Here is a 16,320-nt window from a genome sequence, read left to right as displayed (position 1 = left end):
GTACATATGCCAGTAAACTAATATTATCTTCGAGCTGAATATTGATTATGCAGAATATATGATTTTTTGCAGAATATGCTTCATTGACTGAATGCAACCTGAAAGCCATAAAATATAACATGTAAACATGAGCACCAAAATGAAAAGCAAGATGTGCATCTACATTGGTTACACCACACAGAGGTAGTGTAAGGCCTTACCGCTTAATAGCATTCACACAGAGTATGTTTCTGTAGCTCAGGGGTGCCCAATCTTAATCACAAAGGGCCATTATGGTGGAAGATTTTCATTCCGAACAAGCAGCAGCACACATCATTCTACTTTTTAAATGAGTTGGTCTCAGTCTTCAAACAAAAAAAGTTGAGGCACTGCCCTGAACACATCCCATAGTCACCATAAAAAATATTTCTTTAAAAGGAAGTCTTTGAAAGAAAAACTTTTAAAACTTCTATTGGATGAACAAGGCAAATATTATCAATATTTACAAAAAATAGAGGTTCATGAGTAAATTAGACACCTTAATATCACCAAAATGACAAGCACATCGGTTTGAACCTTTTAAATACCTATTTTTGCACATTATGTCCATAAGGCGGCAAACCAATACAAGAGTGCTGCATCTGAATCAGTTGCCTGTCAAATTTATGTTCCCCTTCACAAATTATGTCCTCAGGAGTTCACATTCACACATACCTGAAGTTGTTGGCCCGTATCTAAATGACTTTATGCACTGTACTGCTACCGCATCATTGGCTAAATAGATAATTACATGAATGTGTAAGAGTACAGGTGTTTCTCAGTGAGTGTCTATGTTTTAAAGTGTTTTCATTGCACATTTCAAGTATAGCCGGCTACAGTTTAGCATGACAGTGTCTCACACGCTATTTTTTTTTTTTAAGTGACAGGCTTCCAGTTGGCTGGATAAAACAATGTTAGAGTTTACATTCCACAAGAAAATTTTTTATTACTTTTTTCATGTTACATGTGCTTTGCTCTTCAGAACTCACAACGTAATACCTAACTGCACTTCTTAATTAAAGAATTACCACAACTTAAACACAACATTTGGAGTCACAAATCTGCCAAATTACCAATTAACGTTAGCAATGTGTTTAAGAAAGTTTCTTGCTTTCCTCTTCCTCAAAAAAATGACTGCTCTTCGTGTCCCATCCCAAACTCCTAGCAAGTAGGCTATTTAAGCTTTTGTAAATTTGTTTGTTAATTAAATTTGTTGCTTGTTTATTACATCATTGTTTGTAGCGCAGATAGATGCCACTACCAATTTATTTCTGGATCCTACTATAAGCAATTAACTTCATTTATGAGCAGCATGATAGACAGCGGTAAATGTAGGAATAAAAAGCTAATATGTTAGCCACTCCTCTAACATCAAGTCTCACAGTATCTTCTCTATCTATTGTACTTTACAGGTATGACACACAATGAGGCATGCAAATACGACCGTGTTTACTCACAACAGGAGCTTGTATGACCTCAGTTTCAGGGGTACAGCCGAGCAGTTAGCTAGTGTTGCTAAGCACTTATTATCTTGGACACAATATGTTTGTGATATACCCGTCATTAAATGAAATGTTCATCGTAAGTTCTCCAACATTATCTGCAAAATGTGATATCTAAAATGACTATTAAGTGACCATGACCATTTCTGTTCTGCACTTTTTACTCATTATTCAGAGAGTGGCTGAGATGAGCGAAGTGGTCTATTTTTCTTCAGCTGGGGTGGGGGCACTTAAATATGTAGGACTAAACCACACCGATTGGTGGTGCCACTCCGCACTGCCAACGGAGCTGGGTTGTTTATGTTGCCCTGGAGATGCCACTGTCATTTCGCATTTTGAGACCTACACAGTTAAGAGCAGGCATCAGCTCGGTAAGTTTGGAGCATTTATCTACTTTTGAATCATATTAACTGATATATATTTCTTAAATATAACACTAGTAAGCACTTTTTCCATGGCATATCTTTACAATTAAAAAGAAACTTTAACATTTAAAACCATGTTGACAAGGGCTTTAAGCTGAAAGGTTCAAAAATGAATTGTTGAGGTAATAACTCATTTTTAGCATATTTTAAGTTAAAGTTTTACAAATGTTTTAAATGTGTTATCTTGACAGTTTTTCTCCAAGTTGACTTTAGAGGTAAATACAAACAGGCTAAAAATTGGTTGTTTTTAGTGTGATTTAAGGGGCCGGTTTGACTGAGCGACCATGCCACCATTTTATTGATAATTAGGGGTCCAAGCACCTTTAGGTGCATGGAACCCTATTGCTTTTGCTAGTTAGAGGTCCAAGCACCTTTAGGTGCATGGAACCCTATTGCTTTTGCTAGGATTTTTTTTTTTTTAGGGGTCCAAGCACTTTAGGTGCATGGAACCCTATTGCTTTTGCTCGGATTTTTCTTCTTCTTCTTTAGGGGTCCAAGCACCTTTAGGTGCATGGAACCCTATTGCTTTTGCTCGGATTTTTTTAGGGGTCCAAGCACCTTTAGGTGCATGGAACCCTATTGCTTTTGCTCAGATTTGTCTTCTTCTTCTTCTTCTTCTGCCCTAAAACGGTTTGTGGAGAAGACACCATAAGTCATCCAAAGACCAAACTTAGAGGGTAGGTGTAGATCCCCCCCCACTATGCACGCAACTGAAATGACCCCAGTTGGTACATGGTCTTTTAAGGACAACTGAATCATTTGACAAATATGGCCACCACTGGCCAATAAGCTTTCAACAGGCATTTGGAGGGCTTAGCATTGGCCAATCATCACAAAAAATAAAACATACGTCCACACAGGCAAGCTCTAGTAGCCTATAAAGTTTGACCTCAATTGGCCATGAGGTGGTGCTATAGAGCATAAACAAGAATAAGTCCTATAAATTTTATCATATATCAAAATAAATCAATACATATCATTGCTTACACTGAGCATGACATTTTATCTAATACAAGTCTTTTAAAATTCTGTAAAGTTTTTCTTTGATTGATCAATGTTTGAAAATTTAGCTTTTCGAACTAGTCTGTGGATTTTAAGACTATTGTTTCAGTTTTGGTCTGTGGAGTCCATAGGTAAATAATTATCAAAAAAACCTTGACTTTATTGCAAAGAACAGCCATGAGACACCAATGAATCTGTTCGGCCTGGCCTTTTCTGACTCAGGGGGCTATAGATTCTTTAGTTTTTAGGTGATTGTGATAAATCTTGGTAAAATTGTACATTACTACTTTCTGAGGAAAGACGCACAGTTTTATTTAAATTGACTGTCATAAGCCCCTACAATACTTAATCTAGTGTGTAATTATTAAAATGTCATTATATTCTTCTATGAATGAAATAAAGAAAAGATAATGGTTTCAAATTACACATCTTATTAACATCTAAATCATTGCAATTATATGTCTGTTCCAAAATTGCACAGGAAATGTGGAAATTTGAGTTAAAGCCAGGATGGCCACATAATTAATAAGGGTAATATCTTTAAGGGTAATATCTTTTCTGCCCAGCAGAATGCCAAAAAAACATGAAAAGAACAATAACATAAAATAAGATTGACATTGATTCTTGTTTAATATTTTGTTCCAACTTTCACAAATGTTTTTGAATGAACAGTAGGTACATTTTCATTGCAGAAAAGTACAACAGACTTTTGTGGCTACACAGGTTTTCTATTAGAGCAACCTGGCTGTTTTAACCCATTTAAGTATGACTGAAGTAGAGAGCTGTGTTTTGTCGCTCTCTGATGCACTGCTAATGTCAGCAGAGAGCAGGAGGTTCAAGCAATGCTTCCACTGGGAGAGAATATGAACCCAGAGCTCCTTAATGTGTATGAGGCTGCTGCAGTCTCTCAAAGTCCCCCCCCCCTTTTCTGTCTCTCTACCCCTCATCCCTTATCTCTGTCAGTTTCTTCCTATGTCTCTATGAATTTTTTCACTCAATCTGTTTATGAGTGTTTATGCTTCTCTATGTCACCACCTCTCTCTCTCTCTCTCTCTCTCTCTCTCTCTCTCTCTCTCAGAGGCACAGAGGAGGATGCTATGACAGAAATAAATAAATTAGGCCGTGGGCTGGTGCTACTGGGGAAAAACCTCAGTGAGATAGAAGCTCTGCTGTAAATGTTTCCCGCAGGTGTGAGCAACCGTGAGCTAATCATCTCTGAGTATTTAAACAAGACTGCTTACAGCTAAGTCCTGAGGCAATGCTGAGTAGTACTAAGGTATCTCTCATTGTTCTGGCTTTTAAAGTTTTAAACTGCATCTGTTTTGTCTTTGCTCTCTGATGCCTGTAAAACATAATTTTACCCAAATAGATGTTGTACTCTAATAATATCATCATCATATGCTATGATGAAAGGGAGCATGAGTGTAATCTGCACACTTGAATACAGCTTTTTTATTTAAAATGGTAGTGTTTTCATCTGTGATGAGTTAAAAAAGCAGTCTAATACAAGTCTTTCTAACATGGTCTCTTTTCCTGCTTCAGGAAAAGAGACTGAGCCTGGCCCTCTCAGAGCATCATGCAAGCCTGAATGACACTGACAGAGGCAGAGTTTCCCCAGAGGCCATCTTGCTCATTATCAGGCCTGTTATGTGCTCGCAGCCCAGAGAATACAAACCAGCTTCATTAGAACGGAGCAGAGGCAAAGCATAGCTCTCGGCTGCCTGCCCTAAATCTCTGTAACATCGAGTCACTGTCATTTTTATGGTGCTAGTGGAGACCCAGGGAGGAAGCATAATGGCCTTTTAAAAATAACAATAAAAGCCCTTCAGATTCGTCCCATGTTTCAAATGAGTGCGGACAGAAATGTGTCTGCCTCTTCTCAGCACCCCTTTAAAAGAAAGCATTTATAAAGACTTACTGTATTTGCTGGCAGCAGACAGTAGAAAAAAATGTGTGTGGTCTTCAAGACATCATTGATAGCTCAATATCACATTATTACCGGTTTTGCCTTGAACAGTTAGTATTTATTGCGAAAGCAGTTGTTCTGATAGAGCATTCTAGTACCATTAGAGCCTTGATCCTTCAGTCTTTTTAGTGCCATGTTATTTGCATGTATGTGTGTAAGTGGAACAGAATCTCTCTGGATTATAGTGTTACATGTGGCATGAATGAAAATTAAACAATAATGACAATACAATACAAAGACAAAACTAGACAAAACTAAGGGTAATCAGCATAAATTAACATTAAGCAGTACAAATACCAAAGGTGCACACCCAATTCCAAAAAGTTGCACAGTAGGTACAATACAAATAAAATAAAGGGGCTCCTGAGTGGTGCAACCATGTGTTGGCCCTATGATCAGGAGATAGCAAGATTGATCCCTGGTGATGCTACAGCCATCCGTGGCTGTGAGTCCAAGAGAGCACTATTGGCCTCGTTCTCTGGGTGGGTAGGATGCCCCCCTCCCCCCATCATTCAAACGCAATGCTAGTCAGCACAGGCGTCTGTTAGCTAACGTAACAGATCTGGCGGTTGGCGCTTTCATCTACACACGTTCGGCTTGCCAATATATAAAATAATATATATAAAATATATATAAAAATAGAAAGCGGTGTTTTCCAAATCTTCTTTGACGGTATTTGACCAAAAACAGTACAATATATGTGATGTATATATAATGTTTTATCTTTGAACTTTAGTGTTTTTTTATGAATATATGCTCATTCTGAAATTGATGCAACACATTCCAAAAAAGTTGGGACAGGGGCAATTTTAGGACTAGGAATATTGTGAAATGTTCAAAAACTTTTTAAACAGGTGATGCCAATATTCTTGAATATAAAAGAAGCATCCAGGAAAGGCCTAAATGAGGGTCACCACTCAGCAAAAATCCAACAGTTTAATAATAACATCCCTCATCCCGCTTGTTAAGACCATACTATACACAGTGAAAGTCATATGTCAACAGCATCCAGAAATGCTTCCAACTTCTCTGGACTTAAGCTTATTTGGAATGGACTGATGGATAGTGGAAAAGTATATTGTTGTCTTAAGGGTCAAATTTTCAAATTATAAATGGAAATAACAGACATGATGTTTTCTGGACCAGAGAAGTAAAGGACCATCTAGATTGTTACCAGAGTAATGGTCATGTTCAAAAGCCAAGGTCTGTCATGGTATGGGGGTGTATTAGTGGGTAACATCTGTGATTGCACCATTAACACAGAACATATTTTGGAGCAACATGCTGTCTTTGTTTTTTCAGCAACATCCATACATATTTCAACGTGACAACACCAAGCTACATTGTGCACGTGTTACAACAGCATGCCTGTGTAATCAGAGAGTGCAGGTGCTAGAGTGGCCATCCAGCAGTCTAGGAAGATGACATCAATACAAAAATGTCTTGGCTGAGAGGTGTGTGGTCTCTGATGCTGTATGGCTTTCAAAAAATGTCAGAGATGTGTGTGATGACTTGATAACAGTTTTTGTGCAATGCATAGCTGAAGAGAGAGTGCAAAAGGGGTCTAAGCATGCATTCCTGGTTGGTGAAAATGCACTAGGAGGTGAATCTCTGAAGTGATGTTTCAAGAAGCACAGGTTCCAATTGCAGACAAAATCTTAATGTTCATACAAATGAAAATGAAGCAATGCTTACTCTACCCCTATCTTTAACATTTTTTTAACAAGTTGGCATGTGTTATTTTTTTATGAATTAGTAATCATTATACCAAGCATGCTATTCATAACAAATTGCAATTTCCTAAATTTCCTTAGTTTATGTGGACCATCATGCTTGAGGGCTGTGCAATTGTTTTAAATATTTCACTGGACTAGTTATATTAAAGGACATATAGCTGTATATCTCTGTAGATTTTCATCCTTCAGGCTGATTGTTAATGTCAATGACTCAACAGTATATGAAGAGAACAGAAGAGTTTTTAATATGAAGTTATGTAATAGGAAAGAGAGCCTTTTTTCAAGGGTCATAGAAAGCTATTGTGAAAATTGGATCAATTTTGAGCTTCATTACCCTCTGTCTGCAGAGTTTCAACAAGGCAACTAGAGTGTTTCCACATGGCTGTTCACAGAGGCATTGAAGGAGAACAATATGATTTGTATACACACACAGAGTCTTCAAATAGTTGGCATCTGAATCCGCTTAAAATCACTCCATTAACAGCTATGGTAGACCTTCAGTAAACTGTAGAAACTTGTCTAGTATGTGCAACCACTTTTCAATGAAATAAAAAGGTACTCGCACTATATTTTTATCAATAACAAAACACATGCTTTAAAATACAGAGTACTAGAAGACATGTTCATCCAACCACAGAGCTATACCTAAAACAAAAATATTCCACATAAACCATGATAGTAGATCTTCTGGGATAAACATGTCAAAGTGATGATAACCTACAAGTATATAGTCAAATATAAAACCTACCCACACCTAGTTTGTTATAAGATCTTTATCATTTTAATGCGATGCACACTTTTTGTGGCTCCCCCCATCCAGAAGGGTGGGCGTGGGTTATGAAATCTTGAGCAGCATGCCGATGACAGTACAGGGTGGAAATTTATGTAAAGCAATTCACCCTCTGCAGCTCTGCTGACGCAAGCAGAAGCATCAGCACTCCAACACAAAGCCGTCTAGAAATGCAAGATCAAGGTGCAGTCTAAAAGGGAATAGTTTTTACAGGTAATGTGCCAGCACATTGGTAGCAGCTGACAGCTCACACATACGCAGACATTTGTATTTGTATTTTCTGGAAGCATTTTCACTGACTATTACTGTAACTTAATAATGCTATGCCAAAGCTGACTAGTCTTAATCTCAATAACCTAAAGAAAATCTTTTTGCCCTTTTACACCTTCAAACTAAAACCTGCAGATTTTGTATAAAAGCATTTTTCCTCAGGCAAGTCATCTTTTGGTCCCCACAAAGAGCTAAATGTGTTGCCACTGATGCACTTTGCTGTTAAATGTCATTGTATTGCTGTATTGTATATATAAAAAAACAAACAAACCAAAACAAAATTCTCTTTCCTACACACACAGGGGCAGTCTGTAGAAGCCTTGCATGTTGTTTAAAAGACCATCTCTGAAATCGCTCAAAATGCAGGGGAGTGTAATTTACTGAAAGCATAATTCAACACTCTGTGGGCTATAATAACATGCCATTCTTCAGCTCTTCATGAACTCCCCCAACCACTTGCACACCACAGCAGCTTTTTGGCAACTGGTATGTGTGTGTGTGTGCGTGTGTGTGTGTGTGTGTTTTGTTTTCTATGATTGTCTTTGTTGTGAATATTTTTCTTTCAATTTAAATTTAAAAAGGCAAGACTCAATACACCGACACAGTAGTGCTTGTTTTTTTTCCTGTTTTTGCTTCCTGTTATCCTGAGCCAGGAGTTCCAGTACAGCACTGAGAAGAGGATCAGGGTGGAACAGCAACCTTGACACTCAAACTAGCCTATAGTAGATCTCATTGTTTGCTTTTTCATTTCTGTGTGTGTGTGTGTGTGTGTGTGTGTGTGTGTGTGTGTAAAATTACAACCCTGGATACCATCACCTGAAAATCCTGGGAAAGAAAATCAGCAGAACCCAGAGTGATCGCTTTGGAAGCCAATTACATCCACAGAGACAGTGAAGGCTGGTAAAGCTACTTTTTTAAGAAACCGCGGAGCTCTGCTACCGTTTCTTTTTGTAATGTAAGGTCATTGTACAGTAAGTGACCACATTAACATTTTTAATTGTTCAAATGTTTTTAATAATGAATGTTTTGTCAGTGTTTTATGATAGTAAATGATTGAACATTGAAAATGCTGTTGTAAGGTCATGACGAAGCACATTTCTACATGTGAGATGCATTCCATAGTCATGTGTCTCTGAAGGGTGTGAGTTAGCATAGAAACTTCCTAAAACTACAGCATCACATATTTGTTGGGTAGTGTTGGGTTTATTCAAGTCTTTCAGTGCTAATGCCAGTTCCAGTCTTATTCTATGATGTAGCTAGGAGGTTTAGCCTTAGATTTAGCCCAGATTTTGCTATAGCTAACCATCCCCAGGCACAAAATTATCCTTCTAGCAGCATCCACAGTATAAGACTAGTATTACTATATATGGTCTTAAAGTCACCTTTTGATATTTGCGTTGAAGGGTTAATTGATTTGGCAGAGTTACCCATGCTTCCTAAGCCTAATTTTTGTAGCAGAAATCTTTCCACACAAATTGCACTCTCTCAGAAAACAAGATCAGTATAGTCTCAAATGAGGACGGCTCAGATCAATCCTTGCAGCAGAAATCTAGCAGATGGTCAGTGTAAGTGTCAGAGCTGTGGATCTAACCCCTGACTTAGTCAGTTCTTGTTTTGCAATAGGAGACTGTACTTATTTCTGTTTCTATTTCTTTTATTTAATGACAAAGCAGTTGCGACCCTCCACCCCAGATTTAGCCCATATTTGCAGTGGATCTGCTGACTTCAAATTTGAGTTTTTGTAGAAGAAGTGCTGAGACTGGTGAACCAGTTCATTCTCACAGTGCAACCTGAGTACTATCATTCTCTCTCCTTTCAAAGTCTGTAAAACATTATTCAGCATAATCTCTACAGGCATGTACCTATTGCTTTTGTATCTTTGAAGAAATAAAGGGGAACTACACAAGGACAGTTCTGTAGATGTGCATTTTTGGTACTGTTCTCCTGCTTTTTGTTTTTGCTTTATTGATTTGTTGCTTACAGATTACTGCAGTTTGTTTTAAACCTCTCTCACTCTCTCTTTCTCTAGGCCTTGAGCTCAGGCTGAGCTTCACTGTCTCAATTAAAGCTCACAGGTAAACCAAAGGCCTCTGTGTACAAACCACTAAACTGTGAAGAACAATGCTGAGTCCTCCAAATTACCTGTGTGAAATTTCACACCTGAGTCTGGCTTATATATTTTCTTTCTCCCTCTGCACACTTCTCTCTTTCACTTTCATTCAGAGGCATCAGGATGAAGCAGAAGTGGATAATTACTTGTGCATGCTGTTGTCACAGAGCACTCATTTATTTTGATAACGGTGGAAAGCTCTTCTGGAGAATCCTCTGGCAAATTGGCAGCCATTAAGCACTCCTGTTGGTGCAGAAAGATGTCAACAGTTAATGACTTCAGATTGGATGGAGCTGAATGGAGCCACAATCATGCACAAAGTAAATGTAAGTGGAATCACATTTCTATAGTTGTAACACTATGTTGGGTTGGAATGTTATCTTATTTGTCTTCATTGTCTCAGTTGTTGGATAAAAGGCCAGTTTGTTTTATCATGCTATCTTTTAATGTGGACTTCAAAGAACAAATAAACGCTACACCGTCTCTTTGAAGGTTATATCAATTCTTGTAGGACCTTGACCACAACAATCTACAACAATACTTGATGGAGAATGTGCTGTAGATTGTTCTATTCAGAACCTTTTTGAAAAGAGTTCTATATAGCACCAAAATTCTATAAATGTAGTTATGTTATAACTGAAGTTTGAGGGGAGGAGCATGGCTGAAACCCCTCCTTCTTTCAATCTAATGCCCTATAAATTCACATCCTCACCTTCCGTTCCCATGACGACGTGTTCACAATCCCCACCGCCACCCCATCTCCTCCCCATGCCTCAGTCTTGCATCAGGCCTACTACAGCTGTGAGGGGGGATCTGGCCTTCTAGCTACAGGCAGAAGCTGCGCAGAACTCCAGCCCAAGAGTTCTCCCCCCTCTCTCAATCAATTCTTCCTCATACTACCACCGCATGTTGAAGGCATGGTCTGAACACACAAATTACAAGCTTGACATCATAACAACAGAAGAATCCTTTTGGTACTATATAGAAAAAAGGTTCTATATAGAACTATATACAACACGTTTTCCTTCAGTCTGAAAAGCCCTTTCACAATGCAAAGAACCCTTTGATCATGCAAAGGGTTCTTTGAGTGTTCATGGTTCTATATAAAACTAGTTTCTTTACTAAAGAACCCTTGAAGAGCCATTATTTTTAAGAGTGTAATATTTCTTTCATCCTGCTTTCTGTTATTAAATGAAGAACCATTTCAAAAGTTGAAAATAATGTGCTCATGACTTCAGTGATGCTCAGCTCTGTTGAGTGACCTGTCCTCTGCATAGATGAGGTTATCAATAGCTAGTTTTTACCAAAGAACTGAGAGTAGGTAATTTGACTTTCACATACAGCCTACTTTTGACACACACACACACACACATATACACACAGACCCACTTACACATAAACCTTTACCCAGCATGCACACACACTAATTTTTTGCTTTCCTGCTGTTTTAACAGGCATGCTATTTCTAGCTTCATCTTGGATTACGTGTGTGTGTGTGTGTGTATAGAAGACCAATACTAATAAATGAGTGTGACTTTCCTTTTGCTGCTCTTGTTCTCTCTTAAGCTTGCCCTCTGGGATGCTACAGAGAGACGAACTGGATAATTGGAAAATATGCCTGCTTTTGACTCTCTCGCTTTCTCTCACATGCTTTCTGTCATGGATCCTAACTTTGTACAAGATATACTATTTTCATTTAACCTACAATGAACATTTAGCTTGCTTTATACAGTGTGCATCTTTATGAGATGGGGAGATAATAAACACTTCTTGCGTGCTGTTCTGTATATTGTGTATGTAGACATACATCCCTTGAGAGAACAACTGCCTCAGCTTTTCCCTTATAAGCTCTTTGAAAACACGCACACACACATGCACACACCACACACAGACTCACTCTGTTCACTGATCTTATGGCACTGCTTCTGTTATTCAACACTCAGCAGACCCTTTTTGCCTCAAAACACAGAAAACCAAGTGTTACAAACTTCCTGCCTTTCCATAAAAAAGAGAAAGAAAAACACCCAACTTCCAGTGCCTTCACTCTACTCCCCACCTGGTTGAGAAAAAGCCCCTGACAGCCTGCCTTTAGCTGCACTAGAAAAAGAGTATTGTCTATTTTGTTAACTAGTTTTGAAGGCAGCTCACTAATGCTCTCTCACAGTAAATGATTTGCATTGTTGTGTTGATCTAGGAATATTAGTTTAAAGCCTTATTAATAGTACCCCAGCTTCATAATCACTAGAAAAAGTTGGTGATTCTCAAAGCTATGCCTGTGGCATTTGTGATGTGAAAAAAAAGTTTGTCACAGCAGTGCCTTCTTAAAGCCTTGGGTTGATCAAAAGAGGCTGAAACAGAAACCAGCACTCTATGTATTTTTAGGTTGTCATCCATCAGTTTGAATTTTCAAGATTCGACTGAAGTCATTTCGAAGATGAGCAGCTGAATACAAACTATGGAAATAAGTTCTGCAGCATTCCCTGCTATTTTTAGACCAATTTCCCATTCTGATGTTGTGACAGGCAAAAAGAAAAAAACATGTCAAAGAAGTAAAAATTACAGTTTACTAATTTGAACTATTCTGTCCATGCTACTAAATTCAGTATGTACAAGACAAACTACATAAGCATGCTGAGCTGTACAGCATTGTAAATTAGATATATGCTGATCTGGTACCTGGCTAAGACTGCTGTTCTCTCCTTTCTGGAATCTGTAGTTTTGTGCAAATGTGCGTGTGTGTGTGTGTTTGTATGTATGTGTGTGTTTGTACGTGTGTTATATGTCCTGTACAGTATGATCTAACAAAGGCAGGCTCCAAATAGAGGGGTGATGAATCATGTGCTAGCTGAATGAACGGGAGCAGAGAGAGATTTGACAGGCCTCATATATTAGTATCAGAGTAAATGATCTAATGCTGCCTATTAATATATTCTGCATGAGCATAAATGTTTTATGTCACAAAGATACATATCTTTGTCATAATCATCATTTTGTATTTTTGCACTGGTTTTACATGATCATGCTAGTGTTATTCAAACAAATGTTCAAGATAAAGACTCTGACATTCTATAAGGTCTTCATACACCAAAATATAACATTTCTCACAGGAAAGGAAAGGAGAAGAAATGAAAATGCCTGATTAGGTACATTCATTTCCACTAATTTGAATGTGGAGCCTATGTAAAAGTATAAAGAGAAAAACAAAAATGTTCTGTATACTCTATGTGGGCAGTATTTTCTTATGGGCTAGCACACTTGAACAACATAAGTGCATATGTACTTCATATGTATTCATATATTTCTGTTTCGTTTGTAAATTGTATATGCTATATGCATGTGGTGTGTGTAGGTGTGTGTGTCTACATACACTTATTTAATTGTTTTGATGATAGTCCTTTGTGAGGCAGCAAAAGAACATTTCCTTAATTAAACCAGTGCTTAATAGTTCAACACTACATTTGTCCACCTTTTATTGTGGGGACTAAATAATAGATAAATGTAAGTGAAACTACAGACAATGAGTCCTCTATTCAACAAAGACAGGCAGCCCTAAATAATTAACAAGCTGGATGCAAATAAAACCAATGCAAATAGCTGGTTTAAAATAAGCACAGAATCATGGATTGAGCTTACTTTGAAACTTAAGATTTGGTATTACTGTCCATTTAAAAAGGGCGTACTGAGTCAGTGTCATTACATATAAGAGCAGTTACTGTTTTCTACTACACTCATAATCACCTAACAAAGCATGGCTACTGCTAAAGGAGAATATAGTGCTTTTCTTATGTTGGCTCAGTGAATGAGCTTTTCAGTGTGAGAGCCTGAATAGAGTAGCAGCTTTACTCTGTTATAGTGACTTTAGGCTAAATATACAGGAGCTTCATTCCAGAATGTCCTCAACGCATTGGTTCTCACATTTGGGATCAAGACACACTACACCATCAAACTAATTTAAAGGGCCCATATAATTGAAAACGGATTGCTCGCTTTTTTGTCCAAATAAAAAAGTTTGGTGTAGTATGTAAACACTGTTAATGTTTCAAAATGTACCAATAACCTCCCTCCCCCATCCATACAGTCCATATATGGAAACTAAACTGCAAGAACATTTTGAATAGATTGTTTTGTAATGTCATGAACACCACCAGATTTACATAGATTTGCCTATGTTTTGCCCCACCTATTCACAATGTTATGTCATAATGAGTGTTTCAGTCAAGACTGATTTATGAATGAGGCATAATATAAGGCATCCAATCAGAATAGAGATTATTTGCATGTACCAGCCTTGAAGGTGTGATAACAAAAACAGCCTGTTTAATTCTAATTCTGTATTTACATTGGTGGATGGCAGACTCAACATGCATTTTTCTAACTTTTTACAACATAGCATAAACGATTAAGAGGTTGTAAAATGCTCATGTAGAAAAGATATATAAACCCACATAACATAATAAGAGGGTCACCAGAAAAAAAAAAGGCTGTGGGCTCTTTAAGCCTTGCCAAATGGATCAGACACTGTAAGGTGACCAGCAAACAGGTGTTATCCCAAATTAATAAATGAACATGACAGGTTATTGGTGCACAGTTAGATTCCAATTATGCTCCACTCTGTTCCAGGCTGATTTCGTCCCATGCATTCTAAGAGCTGGAATTAAGATTAACATTGCAAACACATAATTACAGTGATACATAGTGTGTACGCTCATATAATGTATATTCTACTTTTCTGAAAAATCAAAACTTTATTACACACAATTTCTTCTGATTATGTGTTTTCTTCCCAGTTTGTTAACAGTGTTTTATTTAATAGTCAAACTCCCATAAAAGGACTACCAAATCAATTTCTCCCATTTGGGGTCATGGTTGACAGCTGATCAAATGATTGAATGCTCCCTTTGACCCATCCAAAAACATCAATACCCACACTATAGATACACAGTACTGTGAATCATTAATGTAACTCTGGATTCACTGCCAGAATGAATAAAAAATCTATACAGCTAATGAAAGTGCAAATTGGGCATTTGGTTAATCAGGGGGCAAAGACAATATAAGCATGATTGCAGCTGAATGAATGAGCAATGTGTGTTATGCTCTTAGATAATTATGGTTTTAAGAATCAATTTTATGACCACAAAAAATGAAGAAGGAAAGGGAGGAGAAATAAACCCTCCCCCTCTAGTTTCCAATGTTCTCTCTCTTGCTCACTCCATCTCTTTGCATCTCCACATAAGTGCACGAATCCATAGCGCTATTATTCACAATTGGTACAGCATGCTTATAGATCCATGCATTGTATAAATATTTCTGGCCTTGCATAATGTGGTTCCTTCCCTCAAGAACACAGAGGATTAGGTGAATAAATTACTTAGGCCACACAAACTCAGGTAGCTCAGGAAAATCCATATACTGCATCTCTGCAGTTAACATGGGTGGACATTGTTGTGGAGTCAAAATTTCATAAAGCACTGCATTCTGTTAAATGAAGCATAAATTGAAAACAACATGAAAAATTAAGTCAGTGTGCTGCTGTGGGACATCAAAGAAAGGTGATTGTGTGATTGGATTAAGGATATGGGGCAAAATATGTCAGCAAAAGGCACAGTATTTTTTGACCATGAACCATTTTCAATCGCCAGGCCCAAGCTTTACTCAGCTTTCCAGCCAAACATCTTGAATAAGTAAAATGCTTGGTGATTCCACTCTCTGACAGTGATCAGTCTCCAGTTGCAGTTGGATTTGACAGCAGAGATGAGCTGGCTGGTCTCTGGGTCAGCCTGGGGGAAAATCTATGCAGGTTACATAACACACACACACACACACACGCACGTGCTCACATAAGCAATTGTTGTATACTGCATTGCTGTATTGAGAGGCATCATAAATGTATCAGTGTTTTTACTTCGATGCATTTTAGTCTGTCAAGAGTTTAGCAGGCAGTGAGCTCAGGAGCCTGACAAAAAGCATTTCTTCATTTATTTCACTTATTTACTTGTTTGCGCATATTCAAGCGCTATTTGTTCAGTTCATTTTTATATCTACAGTGGATTGTCTCAAATCTTTGAGGTCTGAAGGCACCAAGATCCCTAGCAGTCAAAACCCTTAATCCTTTACCCATCTGACCTGAAGAAAGTTCAAGAGAAATGTTGGCAGATGAAACCATGTTGGTCAGTAAAATGTATAGTAAATTATACAGTACATTATTTCTTTGTGTGTCTGTTTAAGAGGATAAAATTTGTCGGTGAATTGAACAATTTTTAGATGGCCCGGTTTAAGTGTGGTGTTGAACTCTGTCTAGCTTTCATTTTATCTTTCCCTAACCAACTACGGCAAATAAATAATAGTACGTTAATAAAGAACATGAAACAGGATTTACAAAAAGTATAGCTAACGTAATTTGAAGACAGTTTTACAGTTTTAGAGTTCTCTTTCCCGTTATCTATTGTGACAACGTTGGCAACGTTGTCAGTACTGTGCCACAACCTCACAGAATCCTCA

Source organism: Colossoma macropomum, unplaced genomic scaffold, assembly GCF_904425465.1.
Source record: "Colossoma macropomum unplaced genomic scaffold, Colossoma_macropomum, whole genome shotgun sequence".
In the NCBI taxonomy this organism is placed as follows: domain Eukaryota; kingdom Metazoa; phylum Chordata; class Actinopteri; order Characiformes; family Serrasalmidae; genus Colossoma; species Colossoma macropomum.
Note: the sequence above shows the minus strand (reverse complement) of the source record.